Below are 16,159 nucleotides of genomic sequence, written 5' to 3'. Positions count from 1 at the left end.
GCTTTCTGAGGGAGACATAGGCTATTGCTCCCACAGATTGTTTTGGGTATTCACTATATATGCTACTGTGCATATACACTTTTACCAACTATTTGTATGGTACATAACCCTTTTCATATATTGTTTGATTGCCTTCCTTTATCTTCTGTATAAACATTTCAGACTTTGAAGAAACTTTCACAAAACAAACCTGCATCTGAACATATATTGGTTTTGGGACCATCTGTGCTGTTGTCCCACCCATCCACATCTGTGCTGTTGTTCCGGTAATCTAACCATCCACAACCTTGCTACCATCTTGTCAGCATTTTGGTAATAATTCAGACAACTAATGGTCCTTTGCTAACTTGGTCCTAGTTTGTAAAGGGCTATGTAAATGAATAAAAACACCTTATAACAAGCGCAAAAACAAAGTAACCAGCACAAATGGACTAAGCCAGTCCATATATATTCCAACATCTAATCCTAATTAAAATTCTATCTGCTATATATTTTATCAATGTATTAATAAAAAACATTGGCATGCCAATCAAACACTACAGTAGTGAATCTGGCAAGATTAAACTCTGTGCATCTGGGGAAAAAACTTACAAATTGGGGGGGGGGGGTAAATATTGCAATTTTGGATTTTTTTCTTATGTGGTAGAAGGATAACTTCAGCATTACAGAGATTTGGAAATAAGAACTAAGGCCTGAACTAATCAGACCACCAACACTGTTAATGAGGGAAAAGCTGTATTTCAGAATCAAAAAATAAAGGAATGAAGAAGCATGCTTAAGCTGATTTCTAAAAAACAACATTATGAGTTCAGTTCTAGCTACATTTAGCATCTTAGTCTTCTGAAGTACTTGGGCATTTCATTGTTTATGTAATAGTTTACACTAGTTATTCTGATTAAGTATAGTACTTGTATCCAAAGCGTCTACTGTTATATGCATTGCCGTTTCCAAACCATATCACTGGCCAGCTGCTATGACAAAATCATGTTATTTTAATAACTTCTGCAAATACTCACAAAAATTCATATAAAAGGGATGCTGAGTGAGGCTTAATGTTTCATGCCAAATGTATGAACTTAGTAAAGTATCAAATTTCAATAACCTGCTTCAACTAAATGATTTTGATACTGTATGTTCCTAGGGCTATCCCACAAGTTTATGAGTGGATCTAACAGAATACAGTAGATTTATTTGTGTATGTATTGCATGAATGACTCACAGTGTCTATCAAGCACCAAGAAACTAAGTAATAATCTACATTTCTTCCTTCCAAGTACAATGTTGCTCTGACTGCAGTATTTGCCAATATTATCCTTTACAGAATGTGTACAAGATAAAAGCCAAGGTCTTTAAGCAGCTGGAAAACAATATTTAAAAGAGTTCTAAGTGAAGTGCAACAAATCTTCTAATACATTGTTAAAAAGCAGGAATATAGTGTAGTAAATAAATATTACCATAATATAAAGCTAATAAACACACAAGTATGCATGAGTCTGAGGTGGTTTTAAGATAAAATCCCCAAAATAAAAACATCTGTCCTCCTATATGAATTGCTGCCATCATCGGTGACATCACGTTAGACCAAAACTTCACAAAGGTCTGCTTCAGTGATGGGCTTCAAATATGAATTGGGATTAATAAATTGTTTAAAGGGAGAAATTATATAGGGTATCTGCTGTGGTCTTCTCTGTGAGAAAGAGTCACCAACACACACAGACAAAATAGAAATTCTACTTAGAACTAACCAATTCCATTATCTCCTAAATAGAAATAGTTGGCTCTTTGACAGGAATCTGTCACTGAAGTAAAAGAACATTCCATGACTCCAGTATTGCCAACCCCAAGCATTCAGAAAACATGAATCAGACCCCCCAAAAAACATGTGACCAGTTTAAAAAATATATATATTGTGTGTGTAAGCTTTTGAGATTTTGGAAGGAAACTGCATACCCCCAATTTGTGTATAATAATTTCATATTTCAAATTCTACATTACTCATACAAAAAATTAACACAAAATTGCAGGCCTCCTCCTGGCTGATCAAAAAGGGTCTCCACTTGCTTTCTGAACCCTGGGGTGCAGGAAGTTGGCCTTATTTCCCCTCTCCATCCTCCTCAATATCTCTCTTGTCTCTCTCTCCCATTTTCCTTCTTGGCTCCACCAGTTCTGTCTCCCACACTTGGTCTGCCACTCCACATTCATGTATACCTGTAGTTTCCCTCCTTTTCTCCCCTAAAAGTCTCCTACCCCTCATCCTCCCTCTTGTTTACCAACATTGCCGTGTATACCTGTTTTGCTCCTGCATACTTTTGAACCTCATCCCCTTACAATTGCATGTGCAGTCTCCAAACCACAGAGCCTAGCTAGAAGCTTCTGAAAGCCACTTGACTTCAGTTCACTGGAAAATTAGACTGTCATCTTTATTGGAGCAACCTCCATGAACACCTGCAAAACTGTAGGGAAATGGGAAGCCATCTTATTTAAAGGCAGCCTGTAACTTCAATACCACTGAAAGCAATGGAAAAAATGATAATTTTAAATAAGGGCACAAGTCTACAAGGCTATTGACAGACATCAGAATACCGAGAAAAGCTTTTTTGAGGAGGAACAAATATCAAACCTAAGAAAAGAGGCTCGATAAAATTGTGACAGTTGGCAATTTAGACTTGCACAGGGTGGATTGATTTAAATAACGAATTTTTATCATGATTTAAATCAGTATGCAGGAATCCTTGACTTAAATAATTGATTTTAATTGTGTTTTGCATTTGTACTTTTTAGTTATTTTACCAAAGGAAACCATTAAACCATTTAATAACCATTAAAACATGTTGATTTCCAACTAAGTATAGGTTTTACACTAAATTGGGTGCCTTTTTTCCCCCCAATTTCACTCTCTCACATCTAGTTTTTATTCATAGATTGGAAGAAGAAAACAAGCTTTCCTATTTTTTCAACTCCCAAGTGGTTTCTTAACTTTGAATAAACTAGTCATGGTTCTGAATTAGCTGAATCAACTGAAATGAATAAAATATTTTCTCTGCTGTCAAAAGCTGGTTTAGTACTTCAAACTCTGGATCCAGGTACCTGACCTGTGACTTCCACCAGTTCAGTAGTTTGATGTTCTTGAAAACTTGGCAGCAATTATGTTCTTCTTAATATTGATTTTTGTATTTAATTTAAAAGATCGTGTTGACTACTTGTAAGTTTAGACCTTAACACAAACTGCAGATTTCAAATTTAAATTTAAATATTTATTTTAACTATACCTGTATTTTAACATAAATTTTAAAAAAATCTGATGTAAATAAAAAAAATCTGGTTTTATTTTTAAATCTAAATCATTTAATTTTATCCACCTTGTATAGCATAGCTTCTTAGTTACCTTCTGTAGATTTTCTTCAGAAAGCTTTGGTCAATTAGACAGCAATAATTAAGTTTGTTCAGATTTGCAGGAAGGAACCCACATTCTACTTTTATAACCAAATGTGTCCAGAGCAGAACAAATAACGACTGATCAAACAATTTACTAAGTCAGCTCTAACAAAGACCAGGTGAAAAAGTTCTGAACTTGCCTAGATAAATGCAGAATATTTACTGCCTCTTGTAGATTTTCCAGGTCTCCTTATACTACCCATAGTATCCACAAGCAGCCCTCTTCTAAAGGCCCCTCCCCCAGCCATGTCGGAGGAGCCACTGGACCCAGGACTCAACTAAATACGAGGGACAACTAAGAAATAACAGGGCAGGGAGTAAAGGTCATAGGTTCAAAACTAGGAATCCAGAAGGGGACACCGAGCAGAGAACCCCGGACAGCACCCACTGCTCCTCAAAGCTATCTAGGGAGCCAGCGGACGCCGCCCAGAGGAACTCTGCCCGGAGACGTCAGACAAGGGAGGAAAGGAAATAGGCCCCACAGTCACAGAGCACCTCCCTGTCAAACATGCTCCCCCTGGGATTATAGATAACCACTTTGGCCAGGACCAGGAGGAGGTTGATGAGGAGATCCCGCAACTTCATGGGGCCATGGACAGGCTGCGCAAATATGAAAAGGTTTGGGGAGAAGTGCAGCCAGAACCTCAACAGGAGTTTCTGGAAGAGCCAAAATAGGGGCTGCAACCTGGCGCATTCTAGATAGGCATGTACCAGGGTTTCCCCTCATGCCACAAAAGGGACAGGCGTCAGGGATGGGAGTGAACTGCGCCAGGTACACACTCGTGCTCACAGCTCCATTGAAGGAGCCGCCAACTGATATCCCCAGCAAGCCGTGGAACTAGGGTGGAATATAGGCTGGCCCACTGGGGTTGCTCACCCTCTGCAGGTGGTAGTAGATTCCGCCACTTGGTATCGGGGTGGGACACAAGGGTGAGAAAGTGAAATATGTGGAGCACGAGCAAGTAAAGTTGTTCTCTTGGCACAATTTGGAAACAGGCTCCAGGGCACGCAGCCAGCTTGGGTTATGGAAGGGAGGGGGTTGAGGGGGCTTGTGGGGCAGGGGCCCAATGAAAAAGTCTGGAGGGCCTGGGCTGAAGGGCGGGCAGGGAGCACCCTCTCGCAGGACCCGCTCAAGGAAATCCCAAGAGCAGGGTGATAAGATAGAGCAGTGGACCCACACTCCAGCGAATGGCTTGAAGCACGGGTGGGAGGAAGCTCGTCTGCCACCCGTCCCCAATCATCAGGCCAGAGCTCTTGACCCAGTTGACCCGGGCGGAGGAGGCCACCGACTAGATTGCCTGGTAGGCCTCCACTCGCACTAGGTCACCCGGAGCCTGGACCACGAGGAGTATATCATCGGCGTACATCGACAGGACCAGCCGCAACTACAGCTCTCGAAGCACCAACCCCGTCAGCCTCCAGCGGAGGAGACAGAGGAAGGGATCGATCGCTAGAGTACACAGCTGGCCTGACAGTGGACACCCCTGACGTACCCCTCGCCCAAAGCTGACCAGTTCAGTCAGGGTCCAGTTGAGCCTGACCAAACTCTCCACATAGGCGTACAGCACCTGAGAAAACCCACAAAGTTTTGTTGTCATCACGACAAATGATAAGTGATTAAATAAAATGTCAAAACTGCATCTTCAAATATACTGCATAGAGAGCTGTTCATGAGCATATTATGTCTATTTGGAGCAACAAGTGAGAGTGTACACAAGTGATTTTCTAGTCATCAACAGCCCCAAATTGCTGCTCTAACAGTGGTGTTATTGATTACTGATCACTTGAATGGTATTCTGCAAAGGTCTGTTAAGATGTTTTAACATTAAAGAGCCTCCTCATGAGCATGGATTTGAAAGATGCCCAGAATCCTAGAAATTAAACAGCTTCCTGATCAGAGAAGATTAGAGCTTTCTTAGGCCAAGACCTCCACTTTAACATCCCTTCCTCATCTCCATATCTTCAATGAGATTGTTATGTAAATGAACGCCCTGCACCTTTAAGCAGGGGGTATTTGGCTGGCTGGCCGAATGAAGGAAACAGTGCTTTATGGCTAGGGGAGGAGGGAGATGAAAACTGTTGCAAAGGGGACAGCGTGGTTGCTGACTCATCCACTAGGAATGCAGGGTTTAAAAGGGGCAGCCCTGCACCTGAAGCTTCCTTTTACACAGAGCAGTCTGACACAGGACCCACCCTCCCTTCCCTTTATGTGGTAAAATACCAGGTTTGGTCAAGACCTGCTGTGGGCATTACGCTAGCCATCTGTTTTTTACGGGGGTTGGAAAGGAATTTTTCCCTTACCACCATATTGGTTTGGGTATAGTTGGGGGTTTTTCGCCTTCCCCACAGCAGATTCAGGAAGAGCTCTCTACATATATGGCATGAAGGGTGGTAGGTTATATGTCGCAACTCATTATTTAAGTGCAAGGTGGATATCCAGTGCAGGTAATCCATAGGAAAGGTATACAGTGACTAGATAAATGGCTGGAAAAAGGACTTTAAAAGAGGTGTTCATTAAAGGAACGAATGTGGGGGGTGGTTGGGGACTCCTATGATTGGTACAGCAGGGAGCCAATTCCACCCCACCCCCACCCCCCATTCTTACAGCTCACCTTAACCCTCCTACGAGGGGGGTGGATGGTAAGGTCCCAGCAATGGATTTGCTAGAGTAACCTGGATGGAAAAAGAGGGGGAGCTGGTGGGAGCCCCCGGGTATGAAGGTCCAGCAATAATGGAGGGACCTGGATGGAAAAAGAGCGGGGAGCTGGTGGATGCCCCGCCAGGTATGGTACTGTCCTGGCAATAAATCTGCTGGAGGGACTTGGATGGAAAAAGGTAGTTACAGAATAAACATGGGGTTACCCGCACTGTACACTTTTATCTGCCAGGTAGTCCCAGACATCAAATAATAAAGTTGCGGCCTAATAAAACCCATGTCAAATGTCTCCTGTCATTCTTTCGGTATAGCCAGACAATACATTCCCCCAAAAAACTCAGCATATCTAATCCCTGAACTGCCTACACTGCTAGCACTCCTAGAAATTTTTCCAGAAGGACACAGCAGATATGCCTAATACTTTGAGTTGAAGCCCCTAGCATACAGTATTTTACGTCCTAGAACTCTTCCTCTGAACCATTGCTGCTTGAGTTAGAGCGTAATGTGACATGAAAGTAAGGATGGAACTCCGAGTTGCTACTCTGCAGATGTCTTGCGGTGGAAGCATGGAGTTTTTGGAAAAATACAGGTAAGTGTGATGATTGATTGATGTGGACCTCTGACACAATCTCAGAGAGGAATGTGGGGTGTAACCTAAGGGAAGCATCCCTGTGAAATACTGTATAAAGAGAGTCTGTCATCATGGTTCCCAGCACACTGATCCTTCTCACTGAAGTGATGGCTACTAAGAATGCCACCTTCATGGACAGGTGAGTCATGGCACATTTTGCCAGTAGTTCAAATGGTGGGCCTGTGAGTGTTGAAAGGACATGGTTAAGATCCCATTGAGGCATAAGTTTAATGACGGGTGGGAAGGTTCTGATCAAGCTCTTCATAAATCGAGCCTTGGTTAGGAGTGTGAAGATAGAACATCCTTCCATTGGGGAGAGGAAGGCACTAATTGCAGTTAAGTTTACTCACAGTGAACTGAGGGCAAAATCTGAGGTCTTTAAGAAGAGAAAACAGTCTAAGATAACTACAATGACCACAGTATCAAGTGCATGCTGGCAGCAATACGCCCAGGCTGAAAAGCACTGCCATTTAGCTACATAGAGTCTAATAGAATCCTTCCTGCTTTGGGTCAGGATTTCCTGAACAGAGGGTGGAGCATGAGCATTCTATGTCCATCACCCATCCAAACGCCAGGTCTTGAGGTGGAGTGGGCTTGGGTTGGGGTGCTTGACTTCCCCCCCGTCCTGAGTTAGGAGATCTGAAATACAAGACCTTGATAGGAGGGCCTGTGGACATCGTTAGGGGTTCTGTGAAATGGAATTGTGTGAATAATGTGATGCCAATGTTTTAAAAGGGCTCAAGGGGTGATCCCAGCAATTACAGGCTGGAAAGCCTGACTTCAATACTGGGCAAACCGGTTGAAACTATAGTAAAGAATAAAATTGTCAGACACATAGATGAACATAATTTGTTGGGGAAGAGTCAACATGGTTTTTGTAAAGGGAAATCATGCTTCACCAATCTACTAGAATTCTCTGCAGGGGTCAACAAACATGTGGACAAGAGGGATCCAGTGGATAGAGTGTACTTAGATTTTCAAGAATAAATGGTCAGTTTTCAGAATGTAGAGAGGTAAAGAGTGGTGTCCCCAGGGGTCTTTACTGGGCCCAGTCCTATTCAACATATTCATAAATTATCTGGAGAAAGGGGTAAACAGTGAGATGGCAAAATTTGCAGATGATACAAAACTAGTCAAGATAGTTAAGTCCCAGGAAGACTATGAAGAGCTACGAAAGAATCTCTCAAAACTGGGTGACTGGGCAAAGTAATGCACATTGGAAAACATAATCCCGACTATACAAATAAAATGATGGGGTCTAAATTAGCTGTTATCCCTCAAGAAAGAGATATTGGGGACATTGTGGATAGCTCTCTGAAAACATCCACTCAATGTACAGCGGCAGTCAAAAAAGCAAACAGAACGTTGTGAATCATTAAGAAAAGGACAGACGATAAGACAGAAAATATCATATTGTCTCTATATAAATCCATGGTATGCCCACATCTTGAATTCAGCATGCAGATGTGGTCATCCCATCTCAAAAAAGATATATTGGAATAGGAAAAGGTTCAGAAAAGGGCAACAAAAATTATTAGGGGTATGGAATGGCTTCCGTCTGAGGAGAGATTAATGAAACAGATTTCTCAGCAAGGAAAAGAGACGACTAAGGGGGGATATGATAAAGGTCTATAAAATCATGATTGGTTTGGAGAAAGGAAATAAGGAAGTGTAATTTACTCCTTTTCATAACACAGGAACTAGGGGTCACCAAATGAAATAGGCAGGAGGTTTAAAACAAACAAAAGGAAGTATTTCTTCACACAACACACAGTCAACCTGTGGAACTCTTTGCCAGACGATGTTGTGAAGGCCAAGACTATACCAGGGTTCAAAAAAGAACTAAATAAATTCATGGAGGATAGGTCCATCAATGGCTATTAGCCAGGACGGGCACGGATGGTGTGTCTATCCTCTGTTTGCCAAAAGCTGAATGGACGAAGGGATGGATGACTTGATGATTACCTGTTCTGTTTATTCCCTCTGGGGCACCTGGCATTGGCCACTGTCGGAAGACAGGATACTGGGCTAAATGGACCTTTGGTCTGACCCAGGATGCCTATTCTTATGTTCTAATTGTCTGGGTCAGTTGGGTGCTAGGAGGATGACCGTGGTTTTGTCACACCAGATCTTCCATATAACTTGTGGTAGTGGAGGGATGGGAGTAAAGGTGTATCCGAGGTCATCTGCCTAGGAGAACATCTCTCTCAGAGTCTTGGTGTATGGCTCCCCTGGACCACTGTGCGTATATGGTGGTAAAGACTGTGTCATGGATCACCCATTCATAGTCTGCAGAGAAGCTTCTGCTTAGTAGGTCCGCCAGGAAGTTCTGAACATTTGGGAGGTATGTGGCCTGTATGGTGATAGGATTTCTGATACACCAGTTCCAAAGTCTGATTGCTTCAGGCAGAGGGGACGAGACCTTGCTCCTCTGTTTGTTTTTATATATATATATGGAGAGAGAGAGAGAGATCTATATATCACTGTGGTGATATTGTCTGACATTATCTGCCCGTGGAGTGTGTCTGAGAGAAGAAAGGCCTTGCACGCCAGGCAGATTGCTCTTGGCTCCAGTAAGTTTATATGTAGCCTGGCCTCTCAGGGGCTCCATGTACTGGAGCAGTGTAGCAGTCCAAGTGAGCGCCCCATCTTGTAAGGGAGGCATCCATCAAGCATGGGAGGCTTTGTTTGGGTTGGCTCACCAAGTGCAAACTCTGGAGGGAATGGTGACTTGGGAGTCTACGATCCTTGCTCAGTCAGTAGTTCCGACTGGGACGCGATAAATCGATCCCCGAGAGGTCGATTTCTACCCGCCGATTCAGGCGGGTAGTGTAGACCTAGCCTTGGTCTCTTATACGGGGGCTCGTATCTGCTCCTCGCAGGTTGAGCTGACAGTTGCGGTTTGGCCTTGTCCTTAGCTGGAGGGACGTAGAGGCCCAAGATCTGCAAGGTGGTTCAGGAATCCTTCATCCCATGCAGCCTGACATCCATCTGGTCCTCAAAGAGCGTGTTCCCATCAAATGGGAGGTCTTGCATGAGGGATTGGGCCTCCGTCGACAGTTCAGACAGGAGGAGTCATGATGCCCTGCACATGGAAATCGCCGAAGCCATCGAGCAGGCTGCAGTGTCGGCTGCGTCCGAAGCCACTTGCAGGGCCGCTTTCGCCCCCTCTTCCACCAAGCCCTTAAAGTCCTTCCTGTCCGGGTCTGGGAGGAAAGGCTTAAATTTAAGCAGAGACTCCCACAAGTTAAAGTCATATCTGCTCAGCAAGGCCTGGTGGTTAGCTACCCTGAGTTGGAAACTTGCCGAGGAATAAATTTTTCTACCAAAGAAGTCCAGTTTTCTGGCGTCCTTATTTTTGGGGGTAGGCGCAGGCTGGCCCTGTCGCTCTCTGTGGTTTACCGACTCTACCACAAGCGAGTTAGGTGCCGGGTGGGAATAGAGGTGCTCATGGTCCTTGGCCGGCACAAAGTACTTCCTTTCAGCCTTCTTGGAGATTGGGGCCAAGGAGGCAGGAGTTTGCCACAGGGTGTTGGAAATGTTAGCTACACCCTGGTGCAGGAGCAGAGCCACACGGCCCGGTGCCGAGGGGGACAACACGTTAAAGAGGGAATCGGAAGGGCCCTCCATTTCCTCGGCCTGCAGCTGGAGGCTGGATGCCACCCGCTTTAGCAGGTCTTGGTGTGCCTTAAAGTCCTCCTGAAGGATTGATGGCGGGGGCGCCGTTATGGTGTCGTCCGGTGCCGGGGAAAGGGCCAGCACAGAGCTGTGGGCCTCAGCCAGTATCGGCGGGTCGAGCCCCAGATCAGAGTCCGGGCGCAGGTCCGCCGACTCGTGGCCCACCGATCTGTCTCTTACATGGCCAGACGAGGCTGATGGAGCCTGAGACGCTCCGGCGACCGAGCGGGCCCCCGTCTGGGCGGCCATCAGCCCATTGGCACCACTGTCCCTGCCACGGGCCCCTTGCCACTGACCCGGCTGCGGGCCCAATGATGGTAGTTGCCCTTGCTGGGCTGCGCGGGCCGGGGATGGGCGGCTGGGTGCCAAGGCTGAGGTCACCGTCAAGCGCACGGTCTCACTGGAACGGTATGAGTGGCGGTGCCTGCGATGTTGCTCCCTCGGGACCTGGACCTCGATGTTGAGGACCAGTACCCGCCCAAAGTGCTACTTCAGTACCCATGACGGTGGCGGGAGCTCCGGTGCCGAGTCATCACAAGGGGACTCCCGAGTGTGACGTCTAGTTGAGCGGGAACTGGAACGAGAATGACGACTTCTATCCCATCGAGAACGGCCGCGGTAGTCGCGTCGCAAAAGGAAACATTCCCGGCGCCTCTCTCGATGCCTGTGCTCTCTGGCAGGTGGCGTAGAGGGTCCCCGAGACTCCTGCGCGGGTGGTGACCGGGATGCCCTGGTCGGCGTCGAGGGAGGGTGCAAGCTGCCGGATGATCGGTCGCTGCACGCCAAACGGTGCAGGGCGCGGCCCTCGGAGCAGGAACTATGACCCGCAGGAGAGGTCTGATGGGCACCCAATGGGGGTTTGCCCCGAGACTGGGGAGCCGTCACCAGCTGCGCACCTGAAACCGGCAGACTCAATGTCCTTTGCAGCCTGCATCTCCTCCGGCGTCGGCTCCGCTCAACACGAGTTGGAGGCTTTGAGCCCAGGGGGACCATGGGCTGCCCGATGTGGGACCAGCCTCCCCTCTTTCCTTGTCTCGGCGCCGCTGAGAGGTAGGGCCCTTTCCCTGTTTCTTGGAGGGGGAGCGGTGCCGGCTGGTAGAGGGGACCTCGCTACGCACCGACGATGCAGCGGCGGGTGCCGAGTCTGCCCGGCGTGCCAGAGTTGGGGCCAACGCCAATTCCATCAGGAGAGCACAGTGTCTAATGTCTCTCTTCTTCTTGCTCCGCGGCTTGAATGACCTGCAGATCTTACAACGTTGGCTGATATGAGTCTCACCCAAGCAGCGGAGACACTCAGTGTGCGGGTCACTCCTAGGCATAGAACGGCGACAGGAGTCGCATGACTTGAAGCCTGGGGCATGCCCCGAACCCACTCTAACAACTGAAGAAACAATTCCAGGAACGGTACCACTAAGATCGAGTAGAAAGGCTGCAGCAGAGCTGGAGCACAAAGTTCTGACTACCTTCACTGGCTGCAAGAAGGAACTGAGGGTGGGGGGGGGTGCGCTGCTCCCCTTATAGCACGGTATAGAGGCGCCACTCTAGGGGTCACAGCGGCACTCCCCCAGTACGGGTACTGCTAAGGGAAAAACTTCCGGCATCGGTGCACATGGCGAGCATGCACACCTACTGTGGAATACACATGAGCAATCACTCGAAGAAACAACAAGATGTCCACATCCTTAGCCGGCATAAAATAGCATCTTTCTGCTCTTTTTTGTGTAGGGGCACAAGATGGTAGTGTGTGCCAAACAGTTCTGGCTGGTTCTAATATGACCTCATTGATTGGGAGGGCCACCCTGGTCAGTCCCTGTGGTTGTAAAATGTCCAGAAGTCTATGTGGAGGGTCCTGGACCTCCTCTAGAGGGATTCAGTGATGCTCTGCAACAACTCCTGATATTGACAGTGGTCATCAAATGGAGAAGGCAACAAAGAAGTGACCGCGTCATTCAGGGATGATGAGAAGGCTGTCATTGGAACCAGCAGAACTGGCTGAGAAGAAGGGGTGGTGTGGTACTCCTCCGACAGTTCCACTGGTAATGGCAGTACCATTGCTACCGAGGTGCTCCAGCCCAGAGGGGGCCTCTCCTGAGACAACAGTACCGATCACTCCTCTGGAGTAAGGACATCTCTCAGAAGGGCAGGGTCTGAAAGGAGTGTAGACCTGCACTTGTGGATGGGACTAGTGAGTGTCTGTCTTTGCGCGCTGGTACCGCAGTCATTGTCAGAACCAGCAGATCCCTCTTCTTCCATGCCTTACCCTCCAGGTTGGGGTTATTTGGCAGAGCCAGTTCTGTGGGTTCCATATGCAACATCTCACCAGACCTGGACTGGCTTGGAGATTTGAACAGTCCACTATGGGGCTCTGTCCTTATGCCCATGCGAGTACCTTTTCCTCTCATGGGGAGACCTGTGTGATGAGTCCTTGGGAATTGATGGTAAGGGCTCTGCTTCGAGGCTCACGCTTGGAGGGGCACTGCTGGTCAGCTGAGGCCGATGTATGGGGGCGAGGGGTCTCCTGGGCCCGGGTCCAAGTGGGGCATCATAGCCTCTCCCATTAGCAACTTTTTCAGTCAGAGCTCATGGGCCTCTCCAGTTCTGGGTGGCAAGGATTTGCAGATACTGCACTTAGCAGAGTTATGTGCCGCCCCCAGACAGAACAGGCATTGGTGATGCTCATCTCTGAAGGACAAGGAGCGAGAGCAGGAGACGCAGTTTTTGAATACCAGGACCCTGGGCATAGTCCCAGGACAGGGAGGATTTCCCCCCAGCTGGGAGGTAGCAGGGGGAGGTATGCTATTCAGTACTAAATTATATACTAACTAAAATTCTTAAGATATAAATTATTTCCAATTAAATTTTTACAAGTCCTGCAACAGCAACAAAGGACACAATTCCAACTCAGGCCATGCAGTAGTAAGAAGGAACTGGAGACATGTCAACCAAACTGCCTTATACTCTAAGTTGGGCGCATGAGGAGAGCTGCTGCACATACGCAGGTCAATGGACATTGCTTTGAAGAAAATTCTGGACTCAGATGCATGGTGTGCATGTGTGGAATACATATAGGGACTATTGCTTGAAGAAGAACGGAAGTTCCAACCCTTAGCACAGCTAGTGAGATGGAAATAAGAAGGAGTCAAGGTGGTCCTGCCCCTTAATTCCTTAGTTGCAAGCATGAAGATGTATAGGGCAAATACACCACCCCAATTGTATTGTTAGCAAAAGTCTCTGATTTAAGTGCACTGGGAGCACATAAACCTACAGTGGAATAAATATTTTTTACTTTCAGTTGTTCCAATTCAGAGTCCAATTTCCACAGCTACTGTTTTAAGCTTCTGCCGATCATACTTTTTCTATTGCAGATCATCTGTATACCAAGGTGAACTGTGAAGGTGGAGTAAAGGGAGAGGGCCTTTAAGAGTCACCATATTGATTACTGAAGAGCCAACATTGTTATCTCCTACAGGGCAATCAATGGAGTCGTCCACTAGCCACAGTCTACCTTAGAATGCTAAGGAACCCAATCCGGCCCATTAACGTATGAGGTCAAGACAATACAAAAAAGTCCACCTGCCACAACGGGATTAAAGGTGAACCCTGACTTCAGCCTGAAAGTTATTTCAACTTTGTGTTATAACAGCGATTCTGATTCAAGATGCTCCGACTCCAGCTTATGTTTCATAACATACTAGGAATGTGATTATGGTATGACAACTGAGATCATATCTAGGCCATTTTGCCTCATTTGCATATAGAAAGAAGTCAACAGACTTTTTTTTTCAAAACAAATCACATTTCTGAGTAGTGAATGGCTATAAACTGCAGAAATTTAAAAGCAGCAGATGTTGCATATAAAAATATTCATTTCCCCAGTGAGAGCTTCAGGACAAACATCTGGTTTCTTACCAATAAAGTAATTACAAAAATATGTCACCTACATCCCCAACAGGTTCACCCTTTGCGCTCAGTGGTATATTCTCAATTGATAGAGCTTCCAAGAAAACTGGTAGTCTAAATGAAAAGGGGAATATAACTTTGTATTTTGCCAAATATGTTTTTTTGCTGTATATTTTTTAAAGACTTAAAAAAGCAACTTTGTAAACTTTGAAGTCAGTCATCTGGTTCCCATTTTATCTTGACGGCCAAAAATATATAACAATTAAAAGGACAAAAAAAGGTATACAACAGACATTTAGAAAACTGGTGCTCCTACTTCATATCTAAATCATAAGCCTTGATGCAAATGACTAAAAATTCCTAAATTACTTACACAGAATTTCCCCCAAAACAAACATACATTGTAAAAACATCTTTCCAACATGTTGTCTAAGAAGTCACTGAAAATACATACCTTATTGAATTAACAGACTGCAAATTATAAGATATAGCATCCTAAAAACAAATAAGTTGTATATTTTTGTGTTTAACCCTAATATCACTTGGAGAAAGTAACAAAACGGATAGTACAGAAGAAGTCTGAATCTGCTAATGCTGACAAACTTGCATTTCATGCTTAAAACTTGAACCTTCTCTAAATACAAGTTGTAATGCAACATTTTACTGTTCATAAATGTGACTAATATAGAATACATATGTTTAGGCCTATCTTTGTCTCAATCAGAAAGCAGCTGCTTTGTCTCTTAGCTAAAATATTAGACAAAATGAAAAACATATGACTTGATATATAGGTCTTCATTTAATAAATTAATATTTTATTTACTAAAAAGAGGTGAAATGATTAGGCATGGTAGAGCAATACACATTGAATATGACCAGTTTTAGTAAGTAATATTTCAAGTTAGATGAACTAGACAGATTTACCACTTATTAAAATTAGTCTGAGTACAACCCCCTGCTCCAGAATATTACCTCTCACCCGGGGAAGAATGCTAGCACAGCCTTCTTTACCTCATGGGAAGTGTTTTAAGGCTGGCAATCTCTGAAGTAGTATTCGTTTCAACATCTTGGAAATAAACCACAGCTTTATTCTCTTATTCACCCACGTGGGATTAATGCATAGATAACAATATCTATACTGAAGAAAATCCCAGGAGAACTCAAACTCTGCTACAACGGTAGGTGTGCTTTTCTAAGAAAACATCTTAATCCACAGCTCATCTAAAACAGTTTTAACTAAAGTAACTACCATATCAATTTCACTGGGAAAGTACAGTAGAAACCTTTCAAGTTTACTTAGAAATTTATTACTTCTTGATTTTTTCAGTGAGGGTACAAACAATGAAGTCCTCTCAATTAAAAAAAAAATATACGCATTTTTCTTTTGTTTATTTTCAAATCCAAAGTTTCCATAGACAAAAGACTACAAATTTCTTAATTTAAATTAGCTTTGAAAATCATTATTTTGAACTTCTAAATAAGACTCAGTCTTTTTGTTTTTAACAATTTAACCACATGCATGCCAAGTATTTCAAATACTGTTTAACAAAATTTTCTGGCTATCAAACAAAAATGAAAGAAATATGATACCTTGCTAAATGTAAGTGACTGCAATGAGGTCAGCATTGCCCTCATTATTTGGAAACTAGTAAGCTTTTATTTATTACTTCTTAATATATCTTTTGCTGTTAAGTGGAGATTTTTATAGGGCTAACATCTAATTAAAGAATACCAAGAGTTAAAAGTTGATCCCTGTTTCTTATGCGTTAGAAATCCCTGCCAACAAGTCCTCTAGGCTTTAAATATTGTTTTGACAGATTGCATTTTTATTTCCAGTCACAAAGAAAGTGTTCTCGATA

At 44.7% G+C, this 16,159-nt stretch overlaps 1 protein-coding gene across 5 annotated transcripts in view; it reads right to left on the bottom strand.

Annotated features, from left to right (window-relative positions):
* The window catches only part of CENPP (centromere protein P), a 328,523-nt gene that overhangs the window by 248,663 nt on the left and 63,701 nt on the right, over positions 1-16,159 (bottom strand). The gene's annotated exons all lie outside the window — the stretch shown is intronic.

This window comes from Chrysemys picta, chromosome 7 (genome assembly GCF_011386835.1).
Source record: "Chrysemys picta bellii isolate R12L10 chromosome 7, ASM1138683v2, whole genome shotgun sequence".
Lineage (NCBI taxonomy): Eukaryota > Metazoa > Chordata > Testudines > Emydidae > Chrysemys > Chrysemys picta.
The sequence above is the reverse complement of the archived record's forward strand: the minus strand, read 5'-3'. Positions and strand labels throughout refer to the sequence as shown.